The sequence below is a fragment of the Macrotis lagotis genome, chromosome X, assembly GCF_037893015.1.
Source record: "Macrotis lagotis isolate mMagLag1 chromosome X, bilby.v1.9.chrom.fasta, whole genome shotgun sequence".
Classification (NCBI taxonomy): Eukaryota; Metazoa; Chordata; class Mammalia; order Peramelemorphia; family Peramelidae; genus Macrotis; species Macrotis lagotis.
In genome coordinates, this window is record NC_133666.1 from 279,132,564 (window position 1) to 279,154,382 (window position 21,819).

The 21,819-nt window shown below is 38.0% G+C and overlaps 1 protein-coding gene across 1 annotated transcript in view; it reads right to left on the bottom strand.

The window, feature by feature from the left end:
- The window catches only part of NIM1K (NIM1 serine/threonine protein kinase), a 36,098-nt gene extending 33,556 nt beyond the window's left edge, over positions 1 to 2,542 (bottom strand). The window contains exon 1 of the mRNA XM_074207532.1: positions 2,491 to 2,542. The gene's annotated coding sequence lies outside the window, so the exon portion shown is untranslated. The remainder of the gene's footprint in view (positions 1 to 2,490) is intronic.
- Between the last annotated feature and the right edge of the window lie 19,277 nt (positions 2,543 to 21,819).

Genomic DNA, 21,819 nt, shown 5'->3' on the forward strand with positions numbered 1-21,819 from the left:
CCTGTCTCACCTAGAGTTGCGCAATTAGTAAGGAGCTAAGTAGGGAAACTAGACACCAGGCTCCTGATGTCAAATCTAGCCTTCTTCCCACTAAACTAAAGTTGGTCAGTCTGCTCATGGGATTTGGAGATCACATGGTGATGGTAAATGCGCTCTTTAGTCTCTAAGAATGAATATATGTACAGATCTAAAACAATTGCAGAAACATGCAGTTCCATGGGGGTGACAAATCTGTATTCCAGTTACCACCACAAAGAAAAGGGGACCAAGGAAACATAGTAACAGGCATCTTAGCTTTCATGAATGACCATAAAAGGAATCTGGGCAAGCTGTCCACTGTATCTTTCAAATTCATATAAAAACACCATAAAAAGAATCTTTCATGATGTTGCTGTTTTACATGATAAAACCAAGTGGGAACAGTCTTTAATTGGTGTTTTGAACTGTTCTCCCATTTACATTAGAAACATCACCTTTTTCTAGCTTTTGTTCCCCGAACCCATTGATGTGCCAGTGCTTTGAAATCCCTGGCAGGAATTCACTCTTATCAATGCTATTTTGAAAGTAAAGAAATCTCTTTCCAGCTCTCTGAATTAACTTTCCACTAGGCTCAAAAACGTGGACCACCTTTCCAGTCACCCCCCCCCATTGGGAATTTTCTGAGCAAAGCTTGTTCCTCAAACACAGGAGTAGCTCTTATTAAATAATCAAAGGAAACAGATGTGCATGAAATTAGGAATCCAGTTGTGAAGAATGAGATTTTAGTTTAGAGGAGTCTAAACAGTCAGAGAACTTAGAAGATTAGACCTCCAAGGTTTAATGGAAATTTCCTAGTAAACTTAACCAGAGTTGTTTCTTCTGTTTAGTCCGTTTACTTTTCATTCTTTAGGAAAGGAATTTTTACAGCAAAAACAAAAATGTGTATTTTTCCTGTTCTATCTTTCCAGAGCTAAGGCTTGAAACTTCATACAAGGAAGTCTCAAAAATAGTCCAAAGGAAGATATTTGTGTCACAAAAGCCTTCTGAGTTCAGTCTCACAATCTGCCAATTGATTTCTACTTCTATTTGTCTTCCCCACCCCATCTCCTATCTTACTTAATTACAAATTTATCTCTTCTACTCCAACATTACTGGACTCTAGGTCTACTCTAATCCAGTAAAGATGTATAAAATCTGCCTCCCTTCGTCTTCCATTATCCCTTACAGGCAATGGTTTCCCAAGTCTCTGAGAGTCACTCAAATATGAACTCTCTCTTTTCTTCCCTCTCTCTGCTTTTGGCCTTTTCTACTTGCAACAGAACACAGGGAAGTCCTTTCTTAATCCTTTTTTCCATTCTCTTAGAACCCAACTCTCATTTTCTTCTTCCTGTCCTCCCTTATTGCATTATCTATTTAGAAGTTCATTCCCTCTATAGTTAGTTTACTATAGCAGCTTCAACTATCTCCTGTGTGAAGATGAGCCCTAAAGCTCTTTTCCTTGGGGTAAGCATATGAAAAATCCTTCCTTTTTTGACTTTAGTGATATTAACAAATCATATTTCTCCAGCCTCTATTCTGTGAATTCCTTGAGGGTAAGGACTATCTTGTGCCTCCTTTCTTTGAATCTCCAGTGCCTAGCACATTGTTGTTATTGTTGCTCTTCACTTGTGCCCAACTCTTCTTGACCCTATTCAGGGTTTTCTTGGCAAAAGTACTGGAGTGGTTTACCATTCCCTTCTCTAATCATTTCACAGATGAAGAAACAGATGCAAGCAGGGTTAAGTGACTTGCCCAGAGTCACACAGCTAGGAAGTGTCTGAGGTCTGATTTGAACTCAGGAAGATGAGTTGTTTTGGCTCTAGGCTCAGCACTCTATCCATTGTGCCACCTAGCTGCCCTGGCACACAGTTTGGCTCTTACTGGAAACGCTCATTGATTGACTGACTACTGTCTAAAACTTTTTCCAACTTTTCTCATGGGAATGTGCTAAGAATAAAAGCTAAGGTCTTCCTTTAAAATGAAGTAAGAGTAATAATGAAACTTTATACTTGTGCCCTCCTCACAATCATCCAGAGTGATTGGTATGGATCCACCTGGGGACAATGTCTTCTTTCTTTGAAATTCAAGGTTAAGACATTGATCACAGGAAAGAATTCTTACGAGGAAGCAGTTCATGAAAAAAACTGAATAGTATCTCATCTGAAATGTTGGCTCAAAAATTACATTTATTTTAATATGGTTTTATTTTTTTCTTATTCAAGATTCCTATAAATGTTATCTGAAATCATCTTAGGGCAAAGAATCATGTTAGAAAGCATGGGAGATTATGCCAATTCAGACATCTCTCTCCAAGCTAAAAATGACTTGGTATATATATTCAAAATAAATAAACAAATTTATAATAGGTAAAACTTTTTCTGACAAACTTGAGACCAAATCACAAAGTACATTATTAGTATTTAACCTTTTTCTCAAGAAACAAATGTCAAGTTAAAATGAAAGGCATCTTACCAGAGAAGGGAGAATTCTTCTGGCAAATTGACACACAAGCTCCCAGGGTCTGACATTTCAAGGAAAAAGAAAACTTGCTTAGTTCAGAAAAAGGCAGAATAATTTACCCTCCAAAAGTAAAGGGCTCCACACACCCTCTGTGGCTTCCTCCTGCTATGCTATGGCTAACCACGGAATATGGCAGAAAGGGATAGGAACAGGACCTCCTTGAGGGATGATGAGAAACCCCAGATGAAATAGCATAACTGGCTGTAATTAGAGAAGGCTTTCTTTTCCCCAGAGCAGGAATTGATTTAGGAACCAAGGAGTAATTACACTTCATGGGGGTGGCAGAATGAGAGAGGGGTGCTGTAGAAGGGAGAAAGAAATGTCAGGGAGCCAGGGGTCTAGCCGCCTCAGAGGCCAGCAAAGGGGAGTGGGGGGAGAGGCAGTTGTCTGAGAATAATGCACTGTTCTCTTATGCCGACTAATTGATGTTTTCCCCAAAGAAAGGCAAGGGAATGTTGATAATGAGGACCTCTCTTCTCTCCAAGGAAAGAGAGGGAGAGAGTCTCAGTTGAAGAGATGAGAGATCATTTAAAGGAGAAGAAATGCTAGAGAATCATAAATGACAGATGAAAAACTTTCTTTTTGATATATCCAAGTGTGGTTTTTCTTCCTGGTACTACTTTTATTTTCAATTTTATGGATATTTTAAATGGAAAAAATTAACCCGAGGCCCCCACAATGCACACATTTCTACAAGCTTTTCATAGTAGATACTATTTATTGACTAAGAGCCATGTTAGGGAAATGTACAAGGAATGCGTACATAAAAATGGAATAAAAAGGCTTTTCATTGCCCAAGTGCTGAAAATAGGACTGTGGAGTATGAGAAGCGGAGCAGTAGAGAAGAGGGAAAATTAGCCTGATGGTCAAGAGGCTCCGTTCCTATTTCTGGCTCAGCCGATCATCACTTAACCTCTGTGAGCCTCAGTTTCCTTCTCTGCAAAATGAGGAGGTTAGACTACAAGACTTTTAAGGTTCCTTCAGATCTGATTCTATGACTATGATCCTATGGGGTTAGATTTGGTAATGTCAATGAATCAGGATCACAGAATACTTGAGATGGAAGGAATTTGAGAGATCATCTAGTCCAATCTATATATGAATCAGAGTATCCTCTTCAAAACTATAAGAATAATAATTATATATATTGAACCCTAAAGTCCTTTGACATGGGACTCTCTGCATTGGTGGAAACCTGCATAAGAGGCAGGGTGGAATTGAAGAGAGAGGAAAGAAGAGAGCTCAAGTCCCTTCAGTCTCTTTGGGTTCTTTTAGTTCCTAGCATCAAGAGCAAAGATATATGGAGATTTTACTATTTCTTCAGAGCCATAAAGAGTTGGAAAGACTCTGGGAAGGAGCTGACATAAAGAACTTCAATCATGTCTTTTTTTTTTTGTAAGGCAATGGGGTTAAAGTGGCTTGCCCAAGGTCACATAGCTAAGGTAATTATTTTATTAAGTGTCTGAGGCCAGATTTGAACTCCTGACTCAAAGGCCAGTGTTCTATCCACTGTGCCACCTAGCTGCCCCTTCAATCATGTCTTCATTCTCAGTTTGCAACAGTAAAAACTTTGGGGAATTTCCCCTTAGGTAAAATTTGGGATTCTCTCTTGGTTGAACTGAGTTACCTCACTCTCAGCTCCTTCAGTTTGTATTGTCTGATATGTATTCTCACATGTGGACTTTCTCTGGTTTTTATTTTATTATTAACTTGGATAAATGGGTCTCTTTATTGTTTAACATATGTGTTCATTGTGGAACTGACATTTGGTGGGGAAGATCTCATCTTGGTTATAAAGCTTGGAGCTACCTTTCCCCATTAAAGAACAGCAATCAAAATTTTAGCCTGAATCTTAAAATTATATTTCCTAGACTCATAATATTCAAGGAAACAGATAGATACAACTCTGGTATGGTACTTCCCTCTTTCTGAGGAAAGCAGAATAGGCTCCAACCTCCTTCTTCCCCTCCTAATAGGATTTCAAGTCTTCCTTAGAGAAGAGTAGGGAAGGAGGTGCTAGAGATGTCTACTTTTGCCTCTCTGTAAGATGAAATCCCTTCCTAAATAAGAATAACTAACATTTATATGGTGTTTAAAGGCTTACAAAGTACTTTATATATATTATCTCACATGGTCTTCACAATAATCCTTTAAGGTAGGTAGTACCATTATCTCCATTTTACAAATGTCACACAGCTGGTAAGTGAGGCAGGATTCAAATTTAAGTAAAACCCTCTATCCACAATTATCCCTGGTCGTCAACATCCCCAACAAGTTCCAGACTGCTCTTGAAGACTTTGGTTGTGAGAATGCATGAATTCTGTACTTAGGATGTGTCTAGGTTATAGGAAGTATTGTTACAGATTTAGGCACAGGTTATGGTGCCCATGAGTTTTAAAAACCTATACAAAGATTTATTTGGAGCCCTCCACTGAATTTTAAAAATTAAAAAAAAATCTCAACCCATGGAGCACTAAGTCAAGTACAAAGAATGGAGCGGTCAAATGGCTGACCAGAATGGCATCACCATATTTTTTGCAATACCTATACCTGACCTTTTGAATGATACGAATAAAACTATAAATACCATTTGGAGGGCAGCTAGGAGCACCTGGAATCAGGAGGACCTGAGTTCAAATCCAGCCTCAGGCACTTAAAATTATCTAGTTGTGTGACCTTGAACAAGTCAATTAACCCCACTGCCTTGCAAAAAAAAAAGAAAAGAAAAGAAAACCACTTGGGTTTCCTGAAAAGCAACCAATGTGGTAGCTTGGGAGTAGGAGGGGGAGCAGGAAGTGGGGGGAGAGAAATAGGTCTGTGATTTCATTGGTATAGGGAGTGCCCTTAGCAAAATGTCAAAATGAGGATTGAGTTGACCACAGAGACAGGAAGATCTAGATTCAAGGTCAGGCTCTGGTGCATATAATCTGTTTGACCATGGGCAAGTCATTTCATCTTTCAATGCTCCAGGCAACTCTGAGATTATAAACTGAGGAGTAATTGTCAATCTGCATTGGTTTCATTGTAATATATTTAAAAATAATCCTTCTTCAGTTATGCTATTTGCAAAAAATAAAATAAAATTGAATTTACCCAAAATCATCCGGTCTCAGTTTTCTCATTTGTAAAATGAAAAGATTAGGTTAGATAATTTTTAATATCCATTCTACTTCTGGCCTACAAATAATCCTTCTTTGGTTTTAAACAAACAAAAATAACAATACTATAAATTGAAATCAGTCTGTTGTTTGAGGAACCAGAGGAATGAGAGAAGGATAGTATGGTGAAAGAAATAGGGGGAGTTAGGTGTGGCATTGGATAGACCTGGAGGGAGGAGGACTTGAGTTCAAATCTCAGTCTTTAGACACTTGCTTGCTATGTGACCCTAGGCAAGTCACTTAACAATAATTGTCTCCAAAAAAAAAATGAGAGAGAGAGAGAGAGAGAGAGAGAGAGAGAGAGAGAGAGAAACATTTAAAAACAAAACATCTAAGTTTGAATCTTAGCATTTGAATCTTAGCTCTGCCAATATCTAGCCCTTTGACCTTGGATTCAAACTTTGAAGGAATTTGGGAGATCACTAAGTCTAACCTTCTAATTTTAAAGGTGAGTAAATTGAAACCTTAAAAGACAAAAATGACATGCCCGAGGTCATGTGGGTCTTTGGACTCTAGACCCAGTGTTTCTTCTAGGATGCCACCTCAGTCACTGCCATTTGGAAATGGAGGAGCTTGGAAACAGAGCTCTATGGTTTATTCCAACTCATATTCTAGAATTCTGTAAGAACTGGCAAATGTATTTTTTCCTGCATCAACCACAGACCTTTTACAACTCCCCCTCACTAGAAATACCTCTGACTGGAAAATTTCTGCAGTCCTATGGGCTTGGTAAGAGCTGCCCCATTTTTTCCACAACTTCCTAAGGTTCGGTTTCCAGTGGAATATATCATAAATGAGAGGGAACATTCCAAAGAAGCCTGGCTGTTTGAATTGGAAATGTGTAGAATATTCACAGCCTTCACACTATCCCACAGACAATACAAACAACCAGATTATGGTTTCACCTTGGGGTGGTTATCCTAGTTACAGTAATCACACTCAAAGGCCATAAAGGCTGCATTTTCTCCTGTTTTTTATTTTTAGCCAGTAATATGTTTGCAACCATTCCTCTACAGACACTGGGCACTTTATTTCAGGTATGAGAAATAATCACAGTTCTATTTTCATGACCTTTTCTTTATTCCTTTAAAAGCACATACAAATAAACACACCCACAGTCTTTCCCTGTATACCCCCACCTTTCTTTAGGTCTACATGTCCATGATGAAGCCCAAACTAACACTGACAATGACTAAAATTCTGCTTTTAGGATTTCTGTCACCTTAGAATATAAGAGTATTTAGAGGTCAATGTTAATTAAAATTAGGTATGACTTTATTATGCAGGGTAGCTAGGGACAGTGGTTAGAGTGCTTCAGCCTGGACTCAAGAAGGTCTAACTTACAGTTCAAATTTGACCTCAGACTCTTCCTAGTATGACCCTCAACAAATTATTTATCCCTGTTTGCCTCAGTTTCCTTGTCTGTGAAAGGAATTAGAGAAGGAAATGGCAAACAACTCCAGTATCCTTGCCAAGAAAATCCCCAATGGAGTTGGACGTGATTAAAAAACAACTGAACGCTACAACAAGAACAACAAATAATTTTATTAGACTGGTAATGAAGCATGCCTCACATCTCTTGGCAGAAAGAAGAGGTGAACTAGAGATGCAGAATGAAATATATTTCCACATAATGACAATACTCTGGGTTGTTTTACTTGATAATTATTTGTTACAAAATGGATTTTCTGTCATGGGTTGAGATAGTGGGTAGTAAGAAAGATGCAAGAAAGACAAAGAAAGGGAAGAGAATCAATAAAATATTTTAGAAATCATAGCACTCTCTCTGAGCTACATCTTGTTTTATCTTCACACTTATAAGATTGGATCCTACTAACTTGGGTGCTAGGGCAACCCAATAGTGGCTACTCCTATACATTAGTGGACTTTCCATCAGCAATCAACCAGTAGACAAAATTAGCTCTTTAGCAAAGGCATTGAACCAATGAATAGAAGTTATAAAATGTTCTTCTCATAAACTTAAAGTACACGTTCCCACAAATAAGCATAACATCATAGGAAGAGTAGTTCAACTTAAAAATACAATAACAAGAAGGGGCATGGATAAGATACATATATAGTGAAGATAAGACACAACTCCTGGTCTGGTAGGGTCCTCACACTGGGTTCCCCCAGGGTTGTTCCTCTCCACAGTCCTGATCACCTTCCTCAGGTAACTGTTTCCCATTCTATCAGGAGTATATGACTACTTTCTCAGTTATGCCTTGAGCTCTCTGGAACTGTGTGGGGATATCTCTTTCTGGACAAGTTGCAGCTAGATGCTGTGACTGATGGGCTAGGGGAAAAGAGAGAGAGAAATCGCCTACTCTCCTCTTGTGCGTGTGTTTCTTCTGTCCTGAATGCCTCAAGTTCCTCATGGCTTAGCTATTTAATGCTCCCAGAGATGTGTGGCTAATTTTTTTCTATGCTAATCACACTTTCCCCTTCTTGATTCAAAAGGGTATAATCTCAAATGATCCCAAATTAAGGGAATTGATACATCTTTACAATCATAGTAACACTTTGTAGTTACATACGAGTATTCTGTATATTATCTGAGATGTGTGTGGGAATCTCCTCTCTTATTAAATATATTTTTAAAAAAATCAAAAAGTTCAGAAGGGGACATAAAAAAGGCAATTTTGTTAAATTTAGTATAAGTTTTAGATAGAATACTGTACATAATGGAAGTGTAAGGGTTCATATACAATTTCCTTTTTTGTTCTTTTTAAAAGTTTATGTTTACTGATGATTGAGTTGATAATGAAAACATTTTTTAAAACTTGGTGATTGGAGTCATTCCTAATTCTGCTTCCTCCAACTCTTAAATAGTCCTTTACAATTCAGAATTGATCAAAGGTTTTGAGAATAAATGTCCAACCTGTGAAAGGTACTAGCATCTAAAACACAGGACCCTACCAGCTGTTCTGAAAGAATCGTGACTATTCCACCCCTTGACTAGCCCTTTGTTCATATCTGGGTTTCTGGATATAATGAAAGAATCCTATGTTCAGAGCTAGAAGAGATCTTGGAGATCATCTAATCCTCTTTAATGCAAGCTACGGCCTCATCCCAAGGGAGCTGTAGCCTTATCCCCAAGCGAGGGAGATGGGATCAACCAAACAGAAGGTGGAAAGATGGGTCACATTCCATTCCCCTGAATTTAGCTGGACCTATCACCAACCTAACCATATTTACCATTATCTCCTACTCCTCCTTCCCTTCTCTCCACTGTAAAAGCTCCTAAACCATCAGAATCTACTGAGGTTCTCCAGAGTAGGTGTAACACATCCTCTACCACCTACTTATAGCAGCATCAGTGAATGTGCCATTAAGAACATTCCCAGCCCACCCTCAAGCATTGCTATCTTTCACTTCTCAGATTAACTTGTAGCCACAACAGGTGCCTCTGTTTTAAGAGCTGCAAACTTCCCCTTTTCATTTTGAGTCATGATGAGTTGTAGATGTTTTGTAATACACACATTATAAATCTCATAATACAAATCTCCCCCAAACCCATCCTTCTTCCAAACTTTTCTATTATCCTATCATCTTTCCAGTCACCTAAGTTTATAACTTGGGTGATTATACCCTATTTCCTCACTTTCCATCACCTATACATCGCCAATCAATTGCTAGATTTTCATTTTTCTATCCACAATATCTTTTTGCATCAGTCCCACTTTCTCCTCATACCTTTGTTCATTCCCTCATTACCACTTGTAAAAACTACTTCATTGGTCTACCTGTCTCAAATTTCATCTCTCTGAATCATCCTCCACAGGGTTCTTACTGGTCTGACCATATCACATCCTTACTCAATAAACTCCAGTGGCTCCAAATTCTCAGACTGAATATACCACCTGCTTCTACATGAAGTGTTTTCTGACCCTTCAACAACTATTGCCCTCCCTCTCAAACTACCTTGATTTTAACTTCTCAGTATATTTATTCTGAATATACTTAGAAATATATTTGTTTTCACTGTTAAAATATAAGCTCGATGAGAGAAGGAATTATTTCATTCCCTGTATTTGTAATCTTAGCACCTAACACAATGCCTAACTCAGATGTCATTGTTTGTCCTTTGTTTTGAAGATCAACATTAGGGAGGTGATACCATGACAAGCAAGTGAATTGGATCTGAGTGAGGGGGTGCTGTGATAAGTCACCAACCTCATTTTCTCCTCTGGTCAGATTTGGATCAGGATGATTGGAGATGGCCCTGGGATACCAGGCAATCAGGATTAAGTAACTTGCCCAAGGTCACACAGTTAGTAAAGGATCATTTTATCTGAGGTCATGTTTGAACTCAAGTCCTCCTAACTTCAGGGTTGATACTGTATCAACTGCATCACCTAGTGCAATACATAACCGTTAGTCCATTCTCAGTAAATATACATATATAAAATATATTAAACTACATATCTACATATATATTAATATATGCACATATAAAATATATGTTAGTAAACATACACAATTTTTTGCTAAAAAAATTTACTGAGTATGTGATCAAAAAATTTTGAAGATCACTAATTTAATATAATCCCTTAATTTCACAGATAAAAGTATTAGAACACAGAAGAGTTAAATAACTTGATGACACAATTCAAACAGATAACAGAACTGTGATTTGAAATCTGGTTTATTATGAAATGCAGTATTATCATTATTAAGTGTCTGAGGCCAGATTTGAACTCAGGTACTCCTGACTCCAGGGCTGGTGCTCTATCCACTGCGCCACCTAGCCGCCCCATAAGTAACTAATCTTAACAGCTACTGAACCCATAGCAGCAGAAATCCTAGACTGAATTAATTTAAAAACAGGTAAAGCAAGGAAGCCAAGCAAGATGCTGAGCCAGGGAACTGCTCAGGTCACTTAGGGATGGAAAACTGTTGAAAACTTAGCAGGTGAGATCTGTGCTTTGAGCAATCACAAGGTTAAAGGCATCAGAGGAAAAAACCTCCCCCTAATCCTCTTGTTATTGAATAAACCAACCTCAGCTCATAGCAGGTCTGAGCTCGATTTATTAGTTTCAGATCACTGACTTTGTGATATTTTTGATCAGAAGTTTGGAAGCCTAATCCTTTAGAAATCTATTCATTTAAATTCAAGGCAATTTTATTCAGATTTGGTCCTCAAATACTGCCCATCTCTCACTATGTGGATCCACTATGTACATTGATCTCTTTCAATGAAAAGATTTTTATTTGTAACCTGCCTCCTCCATACCCCCACCTCTCAGTGTGGGTCCTTGGTCAAGGCTCATCAATGGAATGTAAACTCATAAAGAGCAGAAACCGTTTTGTATTTGTATTTCCAGGCACCAGTACAATGCCTAGAACATAGTAGCTTAATCAATGCTTATGGATTCATTTTCTTTCAACATCTATGCCAAACTTAGTTCACAAGTTCCCCTCAAATTTATATTTTACCTCTAATATATTTTTAAGGGCAGCTAAGTGGCAAAGTGGACAGAGCACCAACCCTGGAGTCACTTAACCCCATTGCCTTGTAAAAACAAAACAAAACAAAAAAAGATTCTGGCAGAGTTGTTTTATACTGCTCAGCAAAGAGACTTTCAAAATGAGCTGAGTTCTGCAATCTCATGGGCTCCAAAAGGATCACAGAAAGTTGCCTCCCATTCAATTGTGTCTTGACTCTTCACCACCCCATTTGGGATTTTCTTAGCAGATTTATTGGAGTGGTCTGCCAGTTCCTTCTCCCACATTTTACAGATGAGGAAACTGAGGTAGAGTTATTAAGTGACTTGCCCAGGGTCACACAGCTAGTGAAAGTCTGAGGCCACATTTTGAACTCAAGAAAATGAATCTTCCTGGCTCCAGGACCATGGCGCCACCTAGTCGATGGAAAGGAGTAAGTCCTTACTAAATATCCATTAATTGGTATACTAAATGTGAAGCAATGTCTCCTCAGACACTTGCTATGGAAAACTTAACTTCCCTAGGCCTCTGTTTCCTTGATAAATGAAGGGATTGGTTGAAATGGCCTCTGAAGTCTTTTTCACCTCTTCATTTTTTTTTTTAACTTGTAGACTTCCAAATTAAAGACAGGCATTTTTTGCCCCCAAATGTCTCTAGATCTTTGGGGTTTGGGTTTTTTTTGTTTTGGGAGAGTTTTGGGGGGGGGGTTAGTTTTAGATACTTTGGGTTTCCGTTGTTTTCTTTTTTCATTTTCCTTTTTTTGTCTTTCTGTCACCAGCAATTAGCACAATAGCTAATGGCACTAAATAAATATTTGTACTTGAATTTGTATGACATGCATGTATATTATTAATCAGATGATATTATATTTTAAAAGATAGTAAATCTCTCTGCTTTCCTTATGTGTCCCAGTCTGTTATATATGGTGCTGAAAGCTCTTTACAGATATAATCAATCCATAATTGACCATGGTTTCCTAGATTTAATTGGAAAAGAGGACCAACTTTTCCATCTGGGTATACCCTGTTCTGCCACTTAGATTTGTGTCTATGTAATCACCCATGCTTAGAAATAAACATACTTGTCTTTGGCAGGAACAAGCTGCAAGTTAGAGTGGTTCTGCTCCAAATATCTAGGATAATTCAAAATAATCAGGGCTTTTCTCCAGACTTGACTTAGGAAGAAAAACAAACAAACCCCTTTAAAAGTAGGAATTTCTTGAGTTGCCTTTTTTTTCTTCTTCGAAAAGTTCAAGAATCTTCAAAAGGTCAATTGTTCCACTTATTTCTTAAAATCCAGGGTATTATACCCGTGTTGGACTTGAATGGCCCTAAAGCAGGTGTTCATAAACTGGAGTCTGTATATGTGTTTTTTAAAAAAGCTATTTTGACAACAGTATTTCAGTATAAGGGCATAGAGGTGGCATAAGGATGGAGTGCCAGGCCTGGAGTAAAACAGACTCATCTTCCTTAATTCAAATCTTACTAGCTGTGTGACCTTTAAGTCACTTAAGCCTGTTTGCCTCAGTATCCTCTGAAAAATGAGTTGGAAAAGGAAATGGTCAAGATGGCAGAGAGAAGACAGGCACAGTTCTAAAGTCTCCTGATCTTTCCCCATCTATCATATGAAATAAACCTCTTAACATAAAACCGACCCACAAAACCCAGAAAGAAAAGCCAGGAGAAAGAACATCTACCTCAGGATTTGTCTCCCTCAGCAGCACTGGATGAATTCCAGTGGGTGAGTCTGGGCTCAGAGGGAGGATCAGCCCGGATCAGCCAGATTAGCAGCTGAATTGAAGCTGGGAGTCTGAGGGCGCAAGAGCCAGACCTGCTGGATCAGTGATGGGGCTAGATGGCAGGGGCTTGAGTCAACTAGGGAGCAGAGGCACTGGTGTCAGTGCTGTCCCCTGGAGCTTGCAGACAGGGTTGGGGGGAGAGTTCCAGTGCAGGAGAGCTGCAGACACCATCCCTGGGCTCCTCTGGTCTGAGGAACTCAGAGTCCCATTACAGGTCAGACCTCTTCCTGAACAAACAAATGCAAACTACTTCTGCCTCAGGCCCAGGTGTGTGAGCATAAGAACCAGCCCAGCTGACAAATAACCTCAGGCCAGGGTAAAGCCCACCATTGATTGAAGGCAAAAGGATTCAATAGCTCCAACTTCTCCCTTCAAGCTAAGGGAAAAGGCCTCAATCAAGGACACAGACACTCCAGAGGAAGCAACCAGCACCTCCTACTGGCCAGCCAGAGAAATTGCATTCAGTAAGTAAAGCCTTTAGCGAATCCCAAGCCCCTGTGAACCAGCCCCTCCCCAACTCAAGGTCTTAGCAAAATGAAGAAGGGTCAGCAGAAAGGTGGATCCATAGAAAAATTCTTGGAAGGAAAAAAGCCTAACTCAGAAAGACCTAGAACCACTGAGGAGAATACGACCTGCTCTTCAGTACAGAAAGACTTCCTTGAAGAAATAAGGAAGGAGATTAAAAATCAACTGGAAAATTTGGGAGAGACAATTAATACCTTGCAACAAGAAAACAAATCCTTAGAAAATACAATTGGACAAATACAAAAGGAGAATAAATCTCTCAGATCCTCAATTGGACAAATACAAAATGAGAATAAATCTCTCAGATCATCAATTGGACAATTACAAAGTGAGAATAAATCTCTCACAACATCAATTGGACAAATACAAAATAAGAATAAATCTCTTACATCATCAATTGGACAAATACAAAATGAGAATAATTCTCTCAGATCCTCAATTGGGCAAATGCAAAAAGAAAATAATTCTCTCAAAACTTCAACTGGTCAAATGGAAAGCTCTTTCAAAAGTAGAATTGACCAATTGGAAAAGGAGTTGCAAAAGGTTAATGAAGAAAATTCCTCCCTAAAAAAAAAAAAAGAATGGAGTCTGCAGAAACTAATGACTCCATGAGACAGCAAAAGCCAGTTAAACAAAAGCAAAAAATAGAAAAAAAATAGAAGAAAATGTAAAATACCTCATCAACAAAACCACTGACCTTGAGAATAAGATCAAGGAGGGGCAACCAGAGAATTATAGGACTTCCTAAAAACATTAAAGAGAAAAAAAAAAGCCTGAACTTAATATTACAGGATCTAGTGATGGAAAACTGCCCTGATATCATGGAACCGGAGGGCAAAGTAGTTATTGAAAGAATGCATCAATCCCCTCCAGAAAAAGATCCTAAAATGAAAACACCAAGGAATGTTGTGGCCAAATTCCAGAACTGTCAGATAAAAGAGAAAATCCTACAAGCAGCTAGAAAGAAACAATTTAAATATCAAGGAGCTACAGTAAGGATCATGCAGGACCTGGCTGTATCAACATAAAGGGATCAAGGGCCTGGAACAAGATATTTCAAAGAACAAGGGAGTTTGGAATGCAGCCAAGAATCTACTATCCCACAAAGCTGAGCCTTCTCTTCCAGGGAAAAAGATGGACATTTAATGAAATGGAAGAATTCCAAAAATTCCTGATGAAAAGACCAGAGCTAAATAGAAAATTTGGACATCAAACAGGAGGTTCAAGAGACACATGAAAAACTAAAAAGGAAAAAAAGGCGGGGCAGCAAAAGGAAAAAAACGGCTATCCAGTAAGTTGAAACTGGCTATATCCTGGCATAGAGAAAAAGATTCTGATAAATCTTGAGAACTGTAACTCTAACAGAGAGAATATACCTAGCCAGAAGTGATGGACATCCATGATCTATCCATGAGACTGCTATCTAATGGGATGTAACTCGCTTTAACCCCACTTGGGAGAAAATAACTCTCAAGAATTTTAACTCTATTCGATAGAATATACTGAAATAGAAATGACAGACACTCAGAATTTTCTATGACTCAGATAGAATGATCTAAAAAACGCTACCTCCTTAAAAAGGGGGACAGGAAAGAGAGGCGAGGAGGGAGGGGACTGAATGGAGTAAATCTCATTACACTAAGAGGTACAAAATACCTATGGTAATAGAGGGGAAGAAGGGAGGAGATGAGAAACACATGAATCTTCTCATCAGACTTGGCTTAAAGTCAACCTACACATACTCAGTTAACTTATAAAACATCTAACCTTTCAAGTATTACAAGAGGAAAAGGGGAGGGGGCTGGAGAAAGGGAAGGGGTGTGGGGGAAAAAAGAGGAACTAACAAAAGGAAGGGAAGGGAAAAGGGAAAGGGGAAAGAAAGGGGAGGGGTGATATAGGAGGGCAAACACACTGAAGGGGTGGTATTCAGAAACAAAATACTGGAGAATATGGATAAGGGGGGGAAGGGGGAAAATACAAACAGAGGGAAGATAGCACAGAGGACAATAAAGAATTAGTAATCATAACTTTGAATGTGAATGGGATGAACTCTCCCTTAAAACGTAAGCAAATAGCAGAGTGGATTAAAAACCAGAATCCTACAATATGCTCCCTGCAAGAAATTCATTTGAAGGAGAGATACATATAGAGTAAAGGTAAAAGTTTGGAGCAAAATATATCTTGCTTAAGCTGAAGTAAAAAAAAACAGGGGTAGCAATCCTTATCTCAGACAATGCAGCAGCAAAAATAGATAGCATTAAAAGAGATAAAGAAGGAAACTTTATCCTCCTAAAAGGTACCATAGACAATTCAATACTGAATATATATGCACCCAGTGGGACAGCATCCAAATTCTTAGAGGAGAAGCTGAAAGAACTACAGGAAGACATAGGCAGCAAAACTCTACTAGTGGGAGACCTCAACCTCCCACTCTCAGATCTAGATAAATTGAATCATAAAATAAACAAGAAAGAACTTAAGGAGGTAAATAGATTGATAGAAAAATAAGATATGGTAGACTTATGGAGGAAAAAGAATGGGGATAGAAAGGAATATACCTTTTTCTCTGCATTACATGGCACTTATACAAAAATTGACCATGTACTAGGGCATAAAAACCTAAAGATCAACTGCAGAAAGGCAGAAATAGTGAATACATCTTTCTCAGATCACAATGCAATAAAAGTCATATGCAATATTGGGCCAAAGAGATATATAGACCAAGAACAAATTGGAAACTAAATAACCTCATTTTTTTTGCAAGGCAAATGGGGTTAAGTGGCTTGCCCAAGGCCACACAGCTAGGTAATTATTAAGTGTCTGAGACCGCATTTGAACCCAGGTACTCCTGACTCCAGGGCCGGTGCTTTATCCACTATGCCACCTAGCCGCCTAAATAACCTCATTTTAAAGAATGAATGGACCAAAAAACAAATTATAGAAAGAATTAACCATTTTATCCTAGATAATGATAATAATGAAACAACATACCAAAAACCTATGGGATTCATTCAAAGAGACTCTCAGGGGATATATTATAGCTTTAAATTTTTACATGAATAAATTGGAGAAAGAGAAATAAATGAACTAAACATGCAACTAAAAAATAGAGAAAGAACAAATCAACAATCCCCAATTAAATACCAAATTAGAAATTCTAAAAATTAAAGGAGAAATTAATAAAATCAAAAAGCCAAAAACTATTGAATTAATAATTAAAACCAAAAGTTGGTATTATGAAAAAAATGAATAAAATTGATAAACCTCTGGTCAATTTGATAAAAAAAAAGAAAGAAGAAAACCAAACTAGCATCATAAATGAAAAAGGTGTACTCACCACCAATGAGGAGGAAATTAAAGTAATAATTCGAAATTATTTTGCCCAACACTATGCCAACAAATTTGATAATCTAAGTGAAATGGATGACTATTTACAAAAATATAAGTTGCCCAGGTTAAATGAAGAAGAGATTAAATACCTAAACAACCCTATCTCAGAAAAAAGAAATTCAACAAGCCATCACTGAACTCCCTAAGGAAAAAATCTCCAGGGCCTGATGGATTCACAAGCAAATTCTACCAAACATTTAAGGAAAAATTGGTTCCAATTCTATATAAACTCTTTGGAAAAACAGGGAAAGATAGAATTCTACCTAACTTTTTCTATGAAACAAATATGGTGCTGTTACCTAAACCAGGAAGAGTTAAAACAGAGAAAGAAAATTATAAACCTATTTCCCTGATGAATATAGATGCAAAAATCTTAAATAAAATCGTAGCAAAATGATTACAACAAGTTAACACTAGGATAATACATTATGATCAAGTAGGATTTATTCCAGGAATGCAGGGTTGGTTCAATATTAGGAAAACTGTTAGTTTACTCAATTATATCAACAACAAACCTATCAGAAATTATATGATCATATCAATAGATGCTGAAAAAGCTTTTGACAAAATACAGCATCCATTTCTACAAAAAACACTAGAGAGTGTAGGAATAAATGGACTGTTCTTTAGAATAATTAGCAGTATCTATCTGAAACCACAAGTCAATGTGAAGAGGCTAGAGGCATTCCCAATAAGATCAGGGGTGAAACAAGGGTGCTCATTATCACCACTACTATTCAATATTGTATTAGAAATGTTAGCTTCAGGAATTAGAGAAGAAAAAGAAATTGAAGGAATTAGAATTGGGAAGGAAGAAACAAAACTCTCACTCTTTTCAGATGACAGGATGATCTACCTAGAGAATCCCAAGAAATCATCCAAAAAACTACTGGGAAACAATTAACAATTTTAGCAAAGTTGCAGGTTATAAAATAAACCCTCATAAATGTCCAACTTTTCTATATATGTCTAGCAAGATACAGAAGGAAGAGCTAGAAAGAGAAATCCCATTCAAAGTAACCTCAGAAAATATAAAATACTTGGGAGTCTATTTGCCAAGGCAGACTCAGAGTCTTTTTGAAAATAATTATAAAATAATTATAAAACACTTCTCACACAAATTAAATCTGGGCAAATATCAACTGCTCATGGATAGGTAGAGCTAATATAAAAAAAATGACAATGCTACCAAAACTAAACTCTGTTTAGTGCCCTACCAATCAAAATTCCAAAAAATTACTTTAATGAGCTAGAAAAAAATTGTAAGTAAATTCATATGGAAAAATAAAAAGTCAAGAATTGCCAGGAGCTTAATGAAAAAAGTGCAAAAGAAGGTGGCTTAGCCCTACCTGATCTAAAATTATATTATAAATCATCAGTCATCAAAACTGTTTGGTATTGGTTAAGAAATAGAGTGGTGGACCAGTGGAATAGACTAGGTGTAAAAGCAGAAGATGATTATAGTAATCTGCTGTTTGATAAACACAGAGTCCAGCCATTGGGATAAAAATTCCCTCTTTGATAAAAACTGCTGGGATAATTGGAAGTTAGTATGGAAGAAACTTAGATTAGACCAACACCTCACAACCTTTACCAAGATAAGATCCAAATGGTTACAGAACTTAGACATAAAAAAAACAATACTATAAGCAAATTAGAAAATCAAGGACTAGTTTACCTGTCAGATCTATGGAAAGTGAAACAGTTTATGACTAAGGAAGAGATGGAGAACATCACCAAAAACCAATTAGATGATTTCAATTATATTAAATTAGAAAGCTTTTGCACAGATAAAATCACTGTAACCAAGATCAAAAGAAATGTAGTAAATTGGGAAACAATCTTTACAACGATTCTGACAAAGGACTCATTTCTAAAATATACAGAGAATTAAGTCATATTTTTAAAACAAAAAGCCCTTCCCCAATTGACAAATGGTCAAAGGATATGCAATTTACAGATGAGGAGATCAAAGCAATTCATAGCCATATGAAAAAATGCTCTAAATCATTAATTATTAGAGAAAAGCAAATTAAAGCTTCTCTGAGGTACCACCTCACACCTCTCAGATTGGCCAATATGACCAGGAAGGATAATGATCATTGTTGGAAGGGTTGTGGTAAATCTGGGACACTATTACACTGTTGGTGGAGCTGTGAACTCATCCAACCCTTCTGGAGAGCTATTTGGAACTACGCCCAAAGGGCAACAGAAATGTGCATACCCTTTGACCCAACAATACCACTACTGGGTCTATATCCTGAAGAGATGATGAAAAAGGGTAAAAACATTACTTGTACAAAAATATTTAAGCAGCCCTGTTTGTGGTGGCAAAGAATTGGAAATCAAGTAAATGTCCTTCAATTGGGGAATGGCTGAGCAAACTGTGGTATATGTATGTCCTGGAACACTATTGTTCTATTAGAAACCAGGAGGGATGGGATTTCAGGGAAGCCTGGAAGGATTTGCATGAACTGATGCTGAGTGAGATGAGCAGAACCAGAAAAACACTGTATACCCTAACAGCAACATGGGAGTGATGATCAACCTTGAAGGACTTGCTCATTCCATCAGTGCAACAATTGGGAACAATTTTGAGCTGTCTGCAAAGGAGAGTGCCATCTGTATCCAGATAAGGAGTTGTGGAGTTTGAACAAAGTTGAAGGACTAGTCCCTTTAATTTAGAAAAAAAACACATCTTATTGTCTGATCTTGTTACCCTTAGACTTCTTGTCTGTTCTCAAGGATATGACTTCTCTCTCATCACACCCAATTTGGATCAAGGTACAACATTAAAACAAAGTAAAGACTGACAGATTGCTTTCCTTGGCGGGGAGGGAAGTAAGATTGGGGGGGGGGATTCTAAAACTCAAATAGTATTTTAATAAGAAGCTAAAAAATAAAAATAATTACTTAAAAAAAAAAGCAAAATTGGCCAGATGGAAAAAGAGATAAGAAAACTCTCTGAGGAGAACAAATCCTTCAAACAAAGAATAGAACTCAGGGAGATTGATGAATTTATGAGAAATCAGGACTCAATACTTCAAAACCAAAAAAATGAAAAATTAGAAGAAAATGTGAAACATCTCATTGAAAAAACAACTGATATGGAAAACAGATTTAAGAAAGATAATTTAAAAATTATTGGAATACCTGAAAGTCATGATCAGGAAAAGAGCCTTGACATCATTTTCAAAGGAGTACTATAGGAAAATGGCCATGATATCCTAGAAGCAGAGGGCAAAAGAGAAATGGAGAGAATCCACCGATCCCCCGGAGGAAGATATCCCAAAAAACCAACCCGTGGGAATATTATAGCCAAATTCCAGAACTCCCAAGTCAAAGAGAAAATATTACAAGCAGCCAGAAGGACACAGTTCAAATATCGTGGAGCTGCAGTCAGGATCACACAGGACTTAGCAGAAACTACATTAAAAGCTCATAGGGCTTGGAATATAATATACTGGAAGGCAAAAGAGCTTAGAATGCAACCAAGAATCAACTACCCAGCAAAACTAAATGTCCTCTTCCAGGGAAAAAGATGGACTTTTAATGAACAAGGAGAATTTCAAATGTTCCTGTTGGAATGGCCAGAGCTGTACAGAAGGTTTGATCTTCAAATACAGGACTCAGGTGAAGCATAGAGATTGGAGAAGGGTAAAATATGAGGGACTTAATGATGATGAACTGCATGTATTCCTGCATAAAAAAAATGACACTGATAATACTCATGAACCTTCTCAGTTAATAGAGCAGGTAGAGGGAGCTTTTATAGTTGAAGCACAGGAGAAAGCTGAATTTGAAGATAAAATATGGTGTAAAAATGGAGTCAATAGAAAAAAGGGAAATGTAAAGGGAGAAAGAAAAAGGAGAGGGGGAATAGGCCAAGATATTTCATATAATATTTTTCTTTATTACAATGAGCTATTGCAATGATATGGAAGAGGGGAAGGCAAGGGGGAATGAGGGAATCTTCCCTGTCATCAGAGGTGGTTAGGAGAGGAAACAGCATATGTACTCAATGGGGTATAGACACCAGGAGTAAGAAGGAGAGAGGGGGGACAGGGGGAAGGGGGGAATGTGAGTGATGGAGAAGAGGATGGACCATGGGGGGAGAGGGGTCAGATATAACACATTTTCTTTTTTTACTTCTTGCAAGGGGCTGGGATTAGAAGGCCTGTTCAGGACCATAGGGCCAGGTGGATGCTAGGTCTAAGGAGTGGTATGGGGGCTCAGGGCTTCTTGGCCCCAGGGCCAGGGATCTGTCTGCTGCGCCACTCAACTACCCTACAGCAGAGTCAGAGGGAAATGAGAGAGAAAATATAGTACATGGTAGTGGAGAAATAGGAAAGGAGGGAGTTGCGATCAGCATTGGCAACGGTGGAAAAATATGGAAGTAACTTTTGTGATGGACTTATCATAAATAATGTGATCCACCTGTGACAGAGTTGTTGGTGTTGGAACAAAAACTGAAGCACATTTTTTATTATTATTATTTGGGGGCAGGGGTACAGGACAAATGGGGCTGGGTGGCCTGCCTGGGGCCACATAGCAGGGTGACCATTGGGTGTCTGAGGTGGGATTTGGACCCTGGTACTCCTGGCTCAAGGGCCAATGCTCTGTCCGCCACCTATCCACCCCTACTATTATTACTATTTTATTTTATTTTATTTTGTCATTTTTTTCTTTTTTCTTTTTTTGGTTTTTGCAGGGCAGTGGGGTTTGGGTGGCTTGCATATCACATGGCTAGGTGGTTGTTGGGTGTAAGGGGCTGAATGTGGGCTCAGTAGCTCATGGCTCCAGGGCTGGTACTCCGTCCACTGTGCTACCTGGCCATACCTACAATTATTACTATTATTTTTATTTTAATTTTTTTCTCTCCCCTTTATTGCTCAAACGAGTCTATATTTTGGGGGAGGAGGGGGTATTTTGTTTACTCTTAAACAAGAATATTTTATTAAT